Consider the following 15,377-nt stretch of genomic DNA (forward strand, 5'->3'; position numbering starts at 1 on the left):
TTCTTCACCAACTCTGATCTTCACACAACAGCCTTGAAACTAAGAGTTGGTGAGTGATTTGAGGTTTTCAACTCTTAAATATTTTTGCTCATAATTACATTGTGCAGGAAATTTGCCAAAGAGCCAAGGTATGTTGCCACTTATAGACTGTGGAATTTGGTTCTGTCATCCTACTTGATTAATTAGCTGCAAATATATGGGCTTGCAGTTTCTGCTTGCAGCTTTGTCTGCATTAATATAATCTATGGAGTTGTGTGGCATCAAGGAATTGTCTACCATACATTAAAACATTACAAACTATCCCCAAAGTTTGTAAGAGAGAACTCTGAAGCTCAATTGTTTGGGGACTGCAAATAGCATCTGTGAGTTGGCACTGCTCCTATGCCTTTAATAGCAGCCCCAATAGAAAGAATGTTGGCAAAAATGTTGCTATTATTTCAGAAGCAAGGCTTATTTTGATAACAATGACAAATCGAATCAACCAACACAATTCCTTCTCTCCTTTCAAATCTCCATTTACCTTCCCCCTTTTTGCCCCAAGTTCTCCCTATCAGGCTTTTGAATGACCTTTATCAAGGCCCATCTCCTGTCATTTTCAAGACCACTTAATTATCCCTTTATTATTCTGCTTATCATTATTAATTATCACTCTTGATTGGTTAGAGTGCTGACAGCTGCCTCTTGTCAATCCTTTCCCTCTTGTTTTAATCCTGCTCCTTATCTGAAATGAATCTGATCCTTTTTCTTTTAATTAAAAGAAATCTAGTCTGCCCTGCCCTCTTTCTTGTGTGAAGGAAAAGCTGATGGCTTCTCCTGATAGATAGGAAATGATCGGCAGGCTGTAGGTAGGTTAGATAATCTTCCGCAGCCTGACAGTAGAGGTCATCTTGATAGTTGCCATTTGAACCAGGCATTTTGGAGAGGGGCCAAAAAAGTCAAGATGGCAACTTCAGTAATGTGGTTGTTGTTGACTAGGATCAGACTGTATGACTTGTATCCTTACGTTTTTTACTGACTGTTTCCTAGTATGATTTGATTGCTTACTACACTCTATGACTATCATTAAGTGTTGTACCTTATGATTCTCAACTCCTGATGAATATGTCTTTCTTTTATGTATACTGAGAGTATTTACACCAAGACAAATTCCTTGTGTGTCCAATCACACTTGGCCAATAAAGTATTCTATTCTATTCTATTCTATTCTATTCTATTCTATTCTATTCTATTCTATTCTATTCTATTCTATTCTATACCTCATGTGTGGGTAGCCATATTCATGGGAAAATCCTTCGTGCAATCATTGCTACCTACATGTTATTAGGGTCTTCCATCAATGCCATTTACAGCTTGCACACAAATAAGGGGAGCTTTTCTAATATGTAATTACTGTGCATTTTTTCTAGTAGCCATAGTCTCACTCTTTCATCACACACACACCATATATATGTATATATGTGTATGTGTGTGTATATATATATATATATGTGTGTGTGTGTGTGTATGTATGTATGTATGTATGTGTGTGTGTGTGTGTGTGTGTGTGTGTGTGTATATATATATATATGGTGTAAATTAAAATACATGAACAGAATAAAATGCAAAAAAGCATTTATTAAATGAGTTTCAAAAGTACAATTGAATTATTTATTTTTATTGGTATAATAACAGAGGGGGGAAATCTGCAGGATACAAATATAAACATACTGTGGGTCAAAGTCAAAATGAATAGGAAAAGAAAAAAGAAAACTACACCCACAAACAGATACAGGTACATACCTATATATTATTATAGATATGCAATGGCTACTCAATAAGAGGCTACACAAAATCGTATTGACGATTCTTTTTATTGTGTTGATAAAGAGCCAATTCAAAGGCCAAGAGAGAACACACTTTTTTAAAATCAAGTATTTTAAGACTGGGGTAGTAATTTCTTTCCAACAAAGCAAAATTCTCTTTTTAGTTATACTATATGTATGTCCAAATTTTGATCATGTGACCATAAGGATGCTGCAGTGGTTGTAAATGTGAAAAACGGTCATAAGTCCCTTTTCTCAGTGCTGTTGTAACATTGAATGGACATTAAGTGAACTATTGCAAGTCAAGGACCACTTGTACTTGGATGGTCCCTGCAGTTTTCAGAAGTGCTTCCTAGTGATTCTTACTGACAGGTGAGTGAGATTGAGAAGCCCAAAGTGACACCCCTAGAGGAGGAAAACTTATGGCCTCCCAGATTCTAGTCTGGGGTCTTAACCACTACATCAAACTGCCTCTCTCTAGGTAGAGCAGAAGACTAAAACTGGGGAGAGCACCGTAACAGAAGTGTGTGCAATTGGTATGATTTATAAAGTCACTATGAAAACATGGCTTAATTCAAAGGAATGTTCTTTCAGATATTTTCTTTTAAACATTCCTTTTTCTTTATAGAATTGCTTTAAAAATTACCATTTTCATAATATTATGCACCACTCTTCTGAAGCTAGCTGTCATCAAAAATTGCAGACAAAAATTTAAGCCATTTTTTTAACCAATTAGATAGATTTAGTGACCTGGAAATGGCTACTTTACACTATTATGTAAAACTAAAAAGTTGAGGTTTGCTGTTACTATCTTATTTTACTGTACCAATGGGAGTCAGAAGTCAACGCCTTTTCTTTCTTTTTCCCTTCTTTTCTACTCTTTTCTTCCCTTTTCCCTCCCCTATTTTTCCTATTATTTGTTTTTGAATTTTATATTATAAACTAATAAAAAAGAAAACAGCCATTTTCTTGCTTTTTTTTGTTCAGAGTGAATATGTAAGAGAAATTGACTTTGAGATGATAATTTGTGATTGTATAAAGAAAAAATTGGACAACCAAAAGCGTTACGAAATCTTGAGAATATTCTGTACTCTTTAAGTAAACCATGACATGGACATGATCTTTATTACATTCAGGCAAAAATTACAAAACAGCCAAAAGATGTTATTCATTCTTTTACATTTCATTTTTTTTGTCTGACATATGTGGCAATAAGTGTATGGCATGTTGTTGTAGGGAAGCACAACGAAAAGGCCAATGTGATACAATGTGATATTTTTCTAGGGCATTTAAATGCTTTGAAAGTTAAAACAGATGCTTTTCCTTCTTATGATTCCTATCATTTCTACACGAGGGAAGGGGTTATGGCGTATATAAGGGGATAGCCATTTTGCAAATTATAGTGGATCCCTAAGTATATTTTGCCCCATTCAGCAATTCTATTCATACATTCATTTGCTGTATTGAAAATGACACTATTGAGCGAAGCACCTGCAAGTGTACAATGGACATTGATTTGGGTAAATTCCTAGGCTGGCACTGAGGTTTCTGTACTAGGGAATGTGTTTGTGTGTGTATTGTGGGGCATTTTGACATTATTAGGAACTAAATGCATGCATGTTCAGTTGTAAGCATATGATAACCTCCCACATTGTAGTGTGATCACTAAGTCTTTTGTGAACATGGGTTATCATTTCTTGGACCCCATTATTTTTCTTCTACTGCATCAGGAAAATAATACTTTTTTCTTCCCATTGGTTCTGCACATCTCAAAGCTCACTTGTTTTAGGCTTCATCCGCCTGCCTGTCTCGGCTGTGCGCATATGCACCAGCAAGTGGCTGTGGCTAGAAGTTTTTATAGCAATTAAAATGTTTTGCCTGTGAGCTGTTTGGGGGGATTTTTTTTTTTTTTTTTTTTTTTTTGAAGTGAGAATTTTTCAGACTTCAAGGTGTTAACAGCTCCTCTAAATGGTTTTGTTTTTTAATTGCAGCAAATGACTGCAGAGCCATGAAACATGCGCCTCTCTGTCTCTGCAGTTGTTTCTAAGCCCTTGCAGTCCTCCTCCTATTTATTCTGTTTAATTCAGTCAGGTAGCTTCAGGGTACTGAAGATCAATACTTTACTTTGATAGAAAAGAGTCAGGTTTGAAATACAGAGATAAAACTGACACATTTTGTATAAATTTAATTAAAAATGCACCTTCAGTGGCTTGTTACCAGCACAAAGCAGCCTCCGTCTCTCCCTCCCTCCCTCTTTCCTTTCTTGTTCCTAACAGAAAATCTCAGAATCTGCCTTGCCAATAAAGGCAGTTTATTTGTTGTTTTCCTCCCTTCCTCCTTTCTGCCTTGGAAGTTTCAGCATTTGGGAGATGGGAGGCATGTGAGATTTTAAAAAGACCTTCTGTTCTCCCACCCTCCTTGATGATAGGGGGAGCACCTCCCACGGGGAATGGGGCATGATGAGAGATTTTGCGTAAGCTCCCACCAGGCTAGTCTGCGACATGGGTTTTCTGCGTGGCTCTAGTCTGCCATGGCTCCTCCACCACTTCTGGCTTCGTTAAATAAGGATTTCTTTTTTCCATTAGTGGATCCCATCACAGGCCACATCTCTTGTTTTCCGTCTTGTCGGCCCATCCAACTCTCCCTATCCTTGCCGCCAGTAAAGACATTTATCTTGTGTTTTATATTCTGGCCCTTTCCACCCCCTTCCTCTACACGTCTCTCTTTCTCAATCCTGTTTGACTTGGTTCATTTTTCACCTGAGTGGCTTTTCTCCAGTCTCCTTCTGCTCCAGCCTCTTCTTGCTCAACACCAATAAAATACACTCAACATAGGTAGGAAAAGGTGCCAGGGTTCAGTGTGATAAACTGCTCACGTATTGCTCAAGAACCATGGCCATAAATCTTCCTTGCTCACCTATTTCAAGTTGACAGTTGGAAGCTATAATAGGGCTGAAGGAGGCCTTCTTCACCTCAGTTTCTAGCAGGAGCCAAAGGACCCCATGGACCTTATTCCATAGTGGTGGTAGAATCCAGAACTTATAGTCCTGCAAAATGAAGCCAGTTAGTCCCAAGCTACTTCTTGGATGCACAACAAGATGGCATAGTATCAGATACTGGTTCTTAAACTGCAATACAAAAATATATGGGTTTACTGACAAGATCCAGAATCAAAGCAGATATGCTGGAAAAAAGTGGAATTTCAGTGGAGATTTATGCAATTCTTTGTTTCCTCACTGTGATTTTATGTTTCAGCTAGGTTTTTACATTGGGGCCACCAATGTTTCTCTTAAGTCTCAACCTGTAATTAGAGGGATTGGAAAATCTAAGGCAGGGTGAAGGGGGGGAGATTTATATTTAAATGAATACCAACATTCACTCCAGGAATTTGATTAATAAAGGTATAGATGAAGAATATAAAATGCTTTTGTTGAGAAGTTTTTTTTTACCTCATTATGAGGACAAAAAGAATGTGATATTCTGCAATGTAAAAGAATGTGGAAACATCTATTAAAATGAATAAAGCCTATATAAAGAATGTGGAAAAGCAGTTCATAATGTAATTACTAATGTAATGTAGTTAATGTAGTGTGTAGTTTTCCTGGATTGTAGTGATAGGACAAGGGACGTGGTGGCTCAGTGGCTAAGACGCTGAACTTGTCGATCGAAAGGTTGGCAATTCAGCGGTTCGAATCCCTAGTGCCGCATAACGTGGTGAGTTCCCGTTACGTGTCCCAGCTTCTGCCAATCTAGCAGTTTGAAAGCACGTAAAATAAATGCAAGTAGAAAAATAGGGACCACCTTTGGTGGAAAGGTAACAGCATTCCGTGTGCCTTTGGTGTTTAGTCATGCTGGCCAAATGACCACGGAGACATCTTCGGACAGCGCTGGCTCTTCCGCTTTAAAATGGAGATGAGCACTGCCCGCTAGAGTCAGGAAAGACTAGCACATATGTGTGAGGGGAACCTTTATCTTTACCTTAGTGATAAGACATCGGAGAAAATGTCTTGGAAATATTCCAGACCTTTTTCTTAACCCTTTTCTTAATTATTTACATGCACACCACCATTTCTAAGCCTGGTGCTTTCCAGAATAGAAAAAAGGGCTAAAAGGCTTGGAGCCATTCTGCCAGTCTCTGTGTGCATTTGCACGTTCAAACCATGTGGAGAGTTTCTTAAAGTGGCCAAGTTGAGCCTTTGATCTGGCATTTTACAGCTTCCTAAGCAGTCACTTTAAATGTTCCTGCCTTGTTCTACTGATCAACTTCAATCCTAGGTTTTCCTACCATTTGCAGAGGATGACAAACCCAGATTCTGCTGATACTCAGAGTCCTTTTTTTCTAATAATTAAAACAAAACAAAACAAACCAACATAATTATTTGGTTTTTAGTTCCAAAACATGGTCTACATATGAATTATGAAAAAAAGGTGTTACCAAGCATGCATATCATTATGTCCATTACTTTTGAAACTTTGGACTATTCGCCTTCCTGTAAGGTTCATCAGCAGGAGCATACAGGTGGTCTTCACTTAATGATTACTTGTTCAGTGACCATTGAAAGTTATAAGGGAACTGAATGAGTGGTACTTATAATTGGTCCTCAAAGTTCTGGCCATCACAGCAATCCTGCAATCCTGTGATTGTGATTGGACACCTGGTGACCATTTTGCAGTTATGTTGTTGCAGACTCCCACCTTCACATGGTTGTTATTTGTGATCTTCACTGCTGGTTTCTGACAAGCAAAATCGGTGGGGAAGCAGGCAGGTGGTCACAAATAGTGGCCACATGACGTCACATTTGATGTTGAGGCATTCATTTAATTATGCCACTCAGAACTACTGGAACTGCCATTTCTAAACAGTGCTATCATGCTTTATGACCACATTGTTTCATTCCAGTCATAATTGCCGTTGTTAATTGAGAACTACCTGAATAGTAGATTCTTTAAGCTAGGAAAAAATTTTTGACAGACAAGTAAGGAATGTGATGTGACTTGACACTTGCCTTGTAAAAAAAAACAATATGAGGGAATAATTATGTAGGCTAAGTCAAGGGTGTTTCCCCTATGACATGTCAATATTTTTGGTGCAGGAAGCTACGTACAAAAGAGTGCGGGCGGCATCAGTTCCTCTGAGCTACACCTCTGAGAACATAGCACTGAAGGAGGTTAATGCAGTGATGTTCTCTGCACTTCATTTATAATATGAATGAACCATAGTGTAGTGGCAGTGCCTCTGTTTCTATCCTTAATGTTGGCAACTGGAAGTTTCCACGCAGGCAGAAAAGATGCCAGCTTTGTGTGTGCCACAGGGCTCTTGATTCTGCTTTTGGTAATTGCAGAGACAAGTGGTGAGGTTTTTGTTTTGTTTTCTGTTTTAATGGCAGCTATAATTGAAACAGAATTTGGAATCAGGACCCTGCGGGTAGCACTTGTTGAAAGAAGAAATAAAGATCATTTGGGTCACCTCTTTCTGTAATTCGTGTTTAATAATCGTTCCAGGAGGTACGTACAAAGGGAGAGGAGACATGAGCTACAGCAACTCAGTCTGCATCTCCCTTGCCTCACAGCCTTTTCTGAGGAAAAGAGAGAGGCCTGAAAAGGGGGCTCTCTTTTCATCTGGGAGGTGGGACGACACTTGGATCTGCTCCAGTTCCCCTGGTGAGAAGCAAGGGAGGGCTGCGAGAAGGAATCGTGCCTGAGTTGTACTCTACAATGAACTCCAAAACATGTTCTTTTCCTGAAGGCTCTGACTCAGTCTGAGGAGCAGAGGTCATTCCAGATGACACAGATGCTTGTAATTGGAATTACAATAGAAATATTCTCTCGGTCACTTTTCTCTTTTTCTCTCTCTAGCTCTTCTGGAGCCTGTGAGTTTGTATGGTTAGATGGCTGCACGATCGTTTCAAACATATGTGCCCATTTTTGAATAAGAACTTGGATGGACAGTGCAATGCCTGGATGGCTGTAATGAATGACATCAGATATTGTAAGAAGTTATAAGGACAAGAATCTTATATATATATATATTTAATGTATTGTACGAATGCCCATTTTTTCTTCACAATCAGAAGGCAACTTGTAACCTTTAAAAACATTCTAATGTACCTCCCACTGCCTTCTAAATTATTTCAGCCAAACTGTAATTTTCATAATGGACAGAAAACATCTAGAATCGCTTTGTGGAAAGATGGGTGGGAAATAAATTTAATAAATTAAAAAAAACATGTGATTGCTGAGACAAAGCTTAATAACCATGTTTTAAGTTAGTGAAATGGAAGGTTATGAATGATAGTTTCATTGTTTGGAAAGTGGTCTCCATCAAGCTGCACTAGGATCAAGCATAACATCAGGTCCAGATAATATTGTATAACTCACACAACTTAGGTCAATGCTTCTGTTTCTATTTACTTGGATTCCCTCTTCTACTCCTAAAGTACTCATTACAGCAACCTCATGAAGTGATTGTGCTGAGCAGTAGTAATAGGACTAACATCACTCAGAGCATCATGTCTGTCTGGGATTTTGAATCTTCCTCTCCCCATGTCTAACCCAGCAATTGGAGCTACCATGACACCTGGCAATTCAGAGTGTTATGCAAAATAATGCATCATAGAAGCACAGCTATTTGTATTTATAAACAAAAAATGTAAAGAGAACCATGCAGGATCAGCTGTCAGAATTGTGAGCCTTGTTTTCCCACAGTGACTTTCTTAAGACTTATATGAAGCGTACCAGCAAGATAATAGTAGAAGAGCATCTTATGGTTGCTAAACTCCATCACTAATATTCAAAGAATTATTTTATTTTGTGTCATGTCATTTTGTCCCTCCTTTGGCATTCTTTCTTTAATGATTCTATTCCACTATTTAATCAATATTAGTGTAACTCTTGTCCTGCGGTGAAATGTCCCTCAGTGAGTTGGCCATGGCAAGTTAGCTGGGATGAGTTGGCCATGGTAAGTTGTTGTAGACCTTCTGTTGTTTGTTTATTTATTTATTTAATTTATTTTGTCAAGCGATTATAAAATAACAGGTATAAGCATGGTAATGAATACACAAAATAGATACGAATAAAAAAGAAACAATAGGACAGGGATGGTAGGCACGTTGGTGCGCTTATGCACACCCCCTACAGACCTCTACTTCCTGCACTTGTTGCAATTTAAATTCAGATCAATTTCTTCCATCGTTCCCAAGTTTGTTAAAATGGTATAGTGTATTTACTGTATATTATTCCGCAACTGTAATTCAGTCTAGGATGGGAACTGACACTTGCGTTAGTGCTAGAATGTAATTGGAATATGTCCCTGTGTTGAGAAGTTGAGAAAGCTTTATGTACAGATTGCTCTGCGTCAGGTAAAATATGTCTTGTTTGTGTGTTTGTATGTTTCCTATCTTTCAACATTCTAGAACAAGGACGTCCAATCTTGGCAACTTTCAGACTTGTGGACTTTAATTCCCAGAAATCTCCAGGCAGCATGGTGAAGAAATATTAGAATGCAACATATAAAACATTTAAATAACTATATAAAATTATATTTTACATAAAAATGATATATTTTAAAATTATTTAAAGAGCAATAAAACTATTCTTTAAATAATCTTCTTATTTCTTCCTTTTAAAGCTTTTAAATGAAGGTTTTAAATGTTAAATATGAAAATTTTCGGTGTTTTGTCAGCCAGTACAGGTACTCCTCAATTATGACCACAATTGGGAATGTTCAGCTAAACAATGCAGTCATTAAGTAAGTTACACACAATTTTACCACCCTTTTTTGCTGCGGTCTTTCAGCTTCTCCATTGGCTTTGCTTGTTCGAACCCTCCTGGTTGGTGCTCACATGACTTTAGAGCAAGGGTGTCAAACTCACAGCCTGCGGGCCGCATGTGTCACACACTGGCCATGCCCACCCCCGGTTTAGCAAAGGGGGAAAAAGTTGCGATACATCACATGACGACAATGTGACACCGCGAGTTTGACACCCCTGCCTTAGAGTTGCCACAGTCATAAATATACGTTGGTTGCCAAGCTCCCAAATTTTGCTCATGCTATTGTGGAGATGCTGTCATAGTTGGAGGTGCGAGGACCAGGTATAAGTAATTTGTTTCAGTACCATTGTACTTTGAACGGTTATGAAACAAATGATCATAAGCTGAGGACTATCTGTAAACTTCAGTACCTAGCGAGGAAACAGCAGCTAATTAACCTTGTCTGATTTTAAAAGACTCAACCAGGTCAAATCCATTTCCATCCTCTGTCTTTCACAAGCAGGCAATGATTGCAGGCCACTTCCATACAGGTGAAATAGCTTTCAAGCAATGCTGTGTGGAACAGTGAATATGTGCTGATGTTGGCTCTATGCTGGCAAGTCAGCAAATATTCATTGCCTCACATGGCATTATTTGGAAGTCATTTCGCCTATAAATAGCACCCTTATAGGTTATCACTTCCATGTTGCTGCCAAGACTGTTATACTGATGTGTCTATATACTCATTAGGAATTGAAGTCAACTCAAGGGAATATTGCCTAAACAGCAGTGAAAAAAATATTCTAATTTTCCCCCACAACTGAGCAAATTTTGCCACGATGCAGTCTGAGAAGTATGATCTCACAGGTCATCTCTGTGTGCATGCTTTAAGTCATTTTGCTCATCAGCTTGCTACCCCAAAAATAAGACCCTGTGTTATATATTTTTGCCAGAGTCTTATTTTTTTTCCGGGGGTGGGGGGAATGTTGTCCACTGACTCACCTCACTTGTGCGTGTCACCCCGGCCTTCTTTTCACTGTCAGGGGCCTTCAGGAACTTCTGCTGCCAGCAAAGCTTTCCTGAAGGCCTCTGCAGCCGATAATGGAGCTCTAGATTGATTTGGAGCTCTGTTATTGACTGCAGAGGCCTTCAGGAAAGTCTTGCCGGCCTTGCTGGCTGCAGAAGAAATGGGCCAGCAAGACAGGTATCCTGCAAGCCCTGGCTGCAACTGTCCAAAGGTAAGTAGTAGGGCAGCTCTACCCCCCCATCCCCACTCTATCTTAATTTTTACCCATGTACCTTGGAGTGGGTGGGGTCTTAATTGGGGCTTATTTTGGGGATAGGGCTTATATTGGGTGCATGTGTAAAAATCAAGGTAGGGTTTACTTTTGGGATAGGTCATATTTTCGGGGAAACATGGTATATCTGTAGCTTCAGAATATCCAATCTGATGGAGCCAGTGATTCTACTGTCTGTCCTTTGGGGAAGAAAAAAAATGCGATTTCTTTTTGTATACTCTCCATTGCAAGTAGTCCTTGACTTATGACCACAATGGACCCTTACATTTCTGCTAAGTGAGACAGTTGTTAAGTCAGTTTTGACCCATTTTATGACATGCCTTGCCACAGTGGTTAAGTGAATCACTGCAGGTAATAAGTTAGTAACCCAGTTGTTAAGTGAATCTGGCTTCCCCATTGATTTTGCTTGTTAAAAGGTCCGAAAAGCATCCTAGGACACTATCATAAAAATGAACCAGTTGCCAAGCATCCAAATTTTAATTATGGGACTATGGCAGGGATCCTCAAACTTGGCAACTTTAAGACTTGTGGACTTCAACTCCCAGAATTCTCCAGCCAGCTAGTCCATAAGTCTTAAAGTTGCCAAGTTTGGAGACTTCTGGACTATGGGGATGCTGCAATGCTCATAAGTGTGAAAATATAGGTCTTTTTTTTCCAGTGCTGTTGCAACTTTGAATAGTCATTAAACAAATGGTTGTAAATTGAGAACTATCTGTATTAGCTAAAGAGATTGATTAGCAATATGGGTCCATAACTGAATCGTTACATCACTCAGACCTTGAAAGTCACATCCCTCTGCTTCCCTCCATCTTCTATTTCCTCTTGTCCAATTTCCCAGGTCTCTTCGTATAGATCAGGGGTGAAATTCAACCACCTCGGCCCACCTCGGGAGAAGTGGTAGGGACAATTTAAATCGGTAAAATATCACCCCGGTTGCTATTACTATTATGCCAAGTATACCAAGCCACGCCCACAGAGTCGGTAGGGAAATTTTTTGAATTTCATTCCTGGTGTAGATGTGATTGAAGATGCTGGATGTCATACCTCTTGCCTCTGACCAGAAAGAAAAGCACCTGCTCGCTTCATCTAAGCATAAAGGGTTCAGTGGCTCTTTCAGCTCTTATTTCATAGGAGCGATTTAAAAAAGGAAAATGGGAATAAGGGCTGTGTGGGTCGGGTCCTAACCCAAAGAATTGAAACTAAATCATGTGAGTGAGTGGAGCCAGGAGTTCAAGGAGGAATTGGGAGATTCCTCCCCACTTTTTTTTTAAAAAAAATGCATTTAGTTTACATTAATTTTTGTGTGTTTTTGTTCCAAATAGTTGCCCACTGCTGTTCTAAATGAGCAGCTTATATTTTAAAATTCGAAGTCTGTATAAATTCTTGCTCTTCGGGCAAATGTAGGGAAAGGCAATAGACCCTTAAGTCATGCTTCAAAAGGCCTCCAATACAGGAAACACAATGTTGCCAGCCAATCAAGACAAAAAAAAAAGTTACAAAACAGACAGAAGATATTAGAAACACCAATCAAGCAGAACACAGCAAACTCCAAGACCAACAAACACAGACCAAGACTCCCAACCAATCAGGATGAAGAAAGAACCATTCTGGCACAGCAGTAGGCTAGCCCCAAATTTAAAACAGAAACGGCTGTGAAAGCCTGACTCACAGACGAACACTATACAGAAGCCTGATGATGGCAGATGAGATTCTGCCGAAACGTTGCTACAACTTTAAAAGCACAACTATAATGACGTGGGAAAATACCCGAACAAAGCTGAACACCATACATGTAAGTACCCGCGAAAACTTAAGAATATACATATACATATACATACACACACACACACACACACACACACACATATATATACAGCAATAGGCTGCCCCAAATTCAAATCTGAAACCACTGTAAAAGCCTGACTCACAGATGAACACTATACAGAAGCCTGATGATGGCAGATGAGATTCTGCCGAAATGTCGCTACAACTTTAAAAGCACAACTACTATGACGTGGGAAAATACCCGAACAAAGCTGAATGCCATACATGTAAGTACCGCGAAAACTTAAGAAAACAAATATATATATATATATATATATATATATATATATATATATATATATGTATGTATGTATGTATGTATGTATGTATGTATGTATGTATGTATATGTATATGTATATGTATATGTATATATATATATATATATATATATATATATATATATATATATATATATATATATATATAGAGAGAGAGAGAGAGAGAGTTTGATAACATTCTGCTATTGTAACAATGCAAAGACTGTTGATATATGTTAAAAGATCACCACGTTCAAATGTTTTTAAAATTTAATTTTCAATAAAAATTTATATATTAAACAAATAGAGAGGGGGGCGACACTTAATTCACACACAATAGGAAAAGTCCAAAATGCTGGATGTTTGCATGTATACAGACATGCATACAAGCACACATGAACCCACACACTCCCCTTCGCACACACAAGCTGCCCCCATTCTCGCCTTGGATTTTTGTTTGCTCCCATCTGTTTTCTGCATCATTGTGTGCCAAAGTCTTTTCCTTTCCACAGCCGCCAGATCTGGGTGCAGGGGGTGCCCCCTTCTTTCCCCCCAGCAGTCCGGTGGGCTTGTGAACATATGTTTCTGGGCAGCAGATGCCAGCTGGCTGGGGGGGGGGGAATTTACATATTCAGCATAAAGGGCCGGAGGTGAGCTGGGAGTGTGTGGAGGAAGCTGTGGCAGGAGGGAGAAAACAGGGCAGCTGTGGTCAGCTAGTGGTCAAGTGAAGCCAATTTCCAAATGAATGGCCAGATGGCAAGTAAAGGTAGAGGGGGCAGTGGTGGTAGCTGTAGGGACAGGGGCTCAAATTTTTGCACCAGATAAATAAATTGTTAAGCATTAAGTGCATGGCTTGTCAATAAGATTGTACAGGAACTAATATATTTATGCTCTTAGTGATGTCTTAGGCCCAGAAAGGAAATATTATGGATTTTTTTAGAGTAAACCTAAAATTTATAATTTTTATTTGCCAAACATTTGCTATTCTTGGGAGACAACATAAGCATACAGGAGTTTGTTGTTACAGCTGTTGAAAGAGACCTATTTTATACTATCTGGTCATAATATCGATACTTCGTGAAATAAACATTATTTTTTCATCATCAGAGTCAGTTTAGTGCAGTGGTTAAGGCATCAGATTAAAAATAAAAACAGGAGACTGTGAGTTCTAATCCTGCCTTAGGTACAAAGCTGTTTAGGTAACTTTGGGCCAGCCACTCTGTCTCAGTTCTAGGAAGGAAGCAATAGCAAACACAAAAACCTTGTCAAGAAAACTGCAGGGAGTTTTCCAGGTAGTCGCCAGGAATCAACAGCGACTTGAAGGTATGCATACAATTTTCATAATCAACTAGCGTTCTCAATACATTACACTTAGAATATAATCATTTACCTACATGGCAAAGATACCACAATATCTGGAAAAGGTTTTAAAAAGAACTTATAAATAAACAATTTTAAAGTTTTAATTTATATCATAAGTTGAGACCAAACCAGGAAATCAACTCCATGAAAAGGTTAAAATGGCTTTTATTCAGATTGGCTGCATCAGAATTTTGCAAGTCAGGTTGTGCTATATCTACTTCTCTTTTCAGTGATGCAGGGAGACATTTGCCTGCACAGCTTCCCAATGTTATCCTGTTGTTCTGGACTTTAACAAAAGCACTTCAGCCCCTTTTGCCTGGGTAGAAGTTCCTGCAAACCTCTGTCAACGTCACCTTGTTCTCCTTACAGATAACCAGCTCTGTATGAAGCAGCTTTATGATAGCCAAAACCTCTTCTTGGACTCTTCTTAATACATTGTGATGGTGGATCTCAACATTCTAGGGCCGTGATGGCAAACCTATGCACGCGTGCCTGAAGTGGCACACAGAGTCACTTCTGCCGGCATGCGAGAGGTCGCCTGGAAGAGCCCCACTGTGCATGCGGGCGCGCCTCCTGCCAGCCAGCTGATTGTTGGGTATCTGCCACGCATGTGCGGGGGGAGACGTGTGCATGGGAGATGCACACCCATCCACAAAGGTGTGTGGTGCAGGGAGATCATGCGTGCATGCACAGAGGCATGCAATGCCCATGCAGGGGGTCGTGCATACATGTGCAGGGGGCAGGGGGAGTCGTGCGCGCATTACATCATGGGTGCAGGCATGTGAGCGCACGCAGGTGAGCACACTTTTGGCACACAACGTGGAAAAGCTTCGCCATCATGGTTCTAGGGGGAAAAATACAGGTTGTCCTCAGCTGACAACAGTCACTTAATGACTGTTCGAAGTTACAACAGCACTGAAAAAAGTGACATGACCATTTTTCATAGTTATGATTGTTGCAGAATCCCCAGGGTCACATGATTTACGTTCAGCTGCTTGACATCTGACTCACGTTTATGACCGCTGCAGTGTCCCAGGGGTCATGCGATCCCCTTTTACAACCTTCTGACAAGCCAAGTCAATAGG

This window comes from Notechis scutatus, chromosome 1, assembly GCF_049901735.1.
Source record: "Notechis scutatus isolate UNSWTSFEM ecotype Mainland chromosome 1, rNotScu1.2, whole genome shotgun sequence".
NCBI lineage: Eukaryota > Metazoa > Chordata > Lepidosauria > Squamata > Elapidae > Notechis > Notechis scutatus.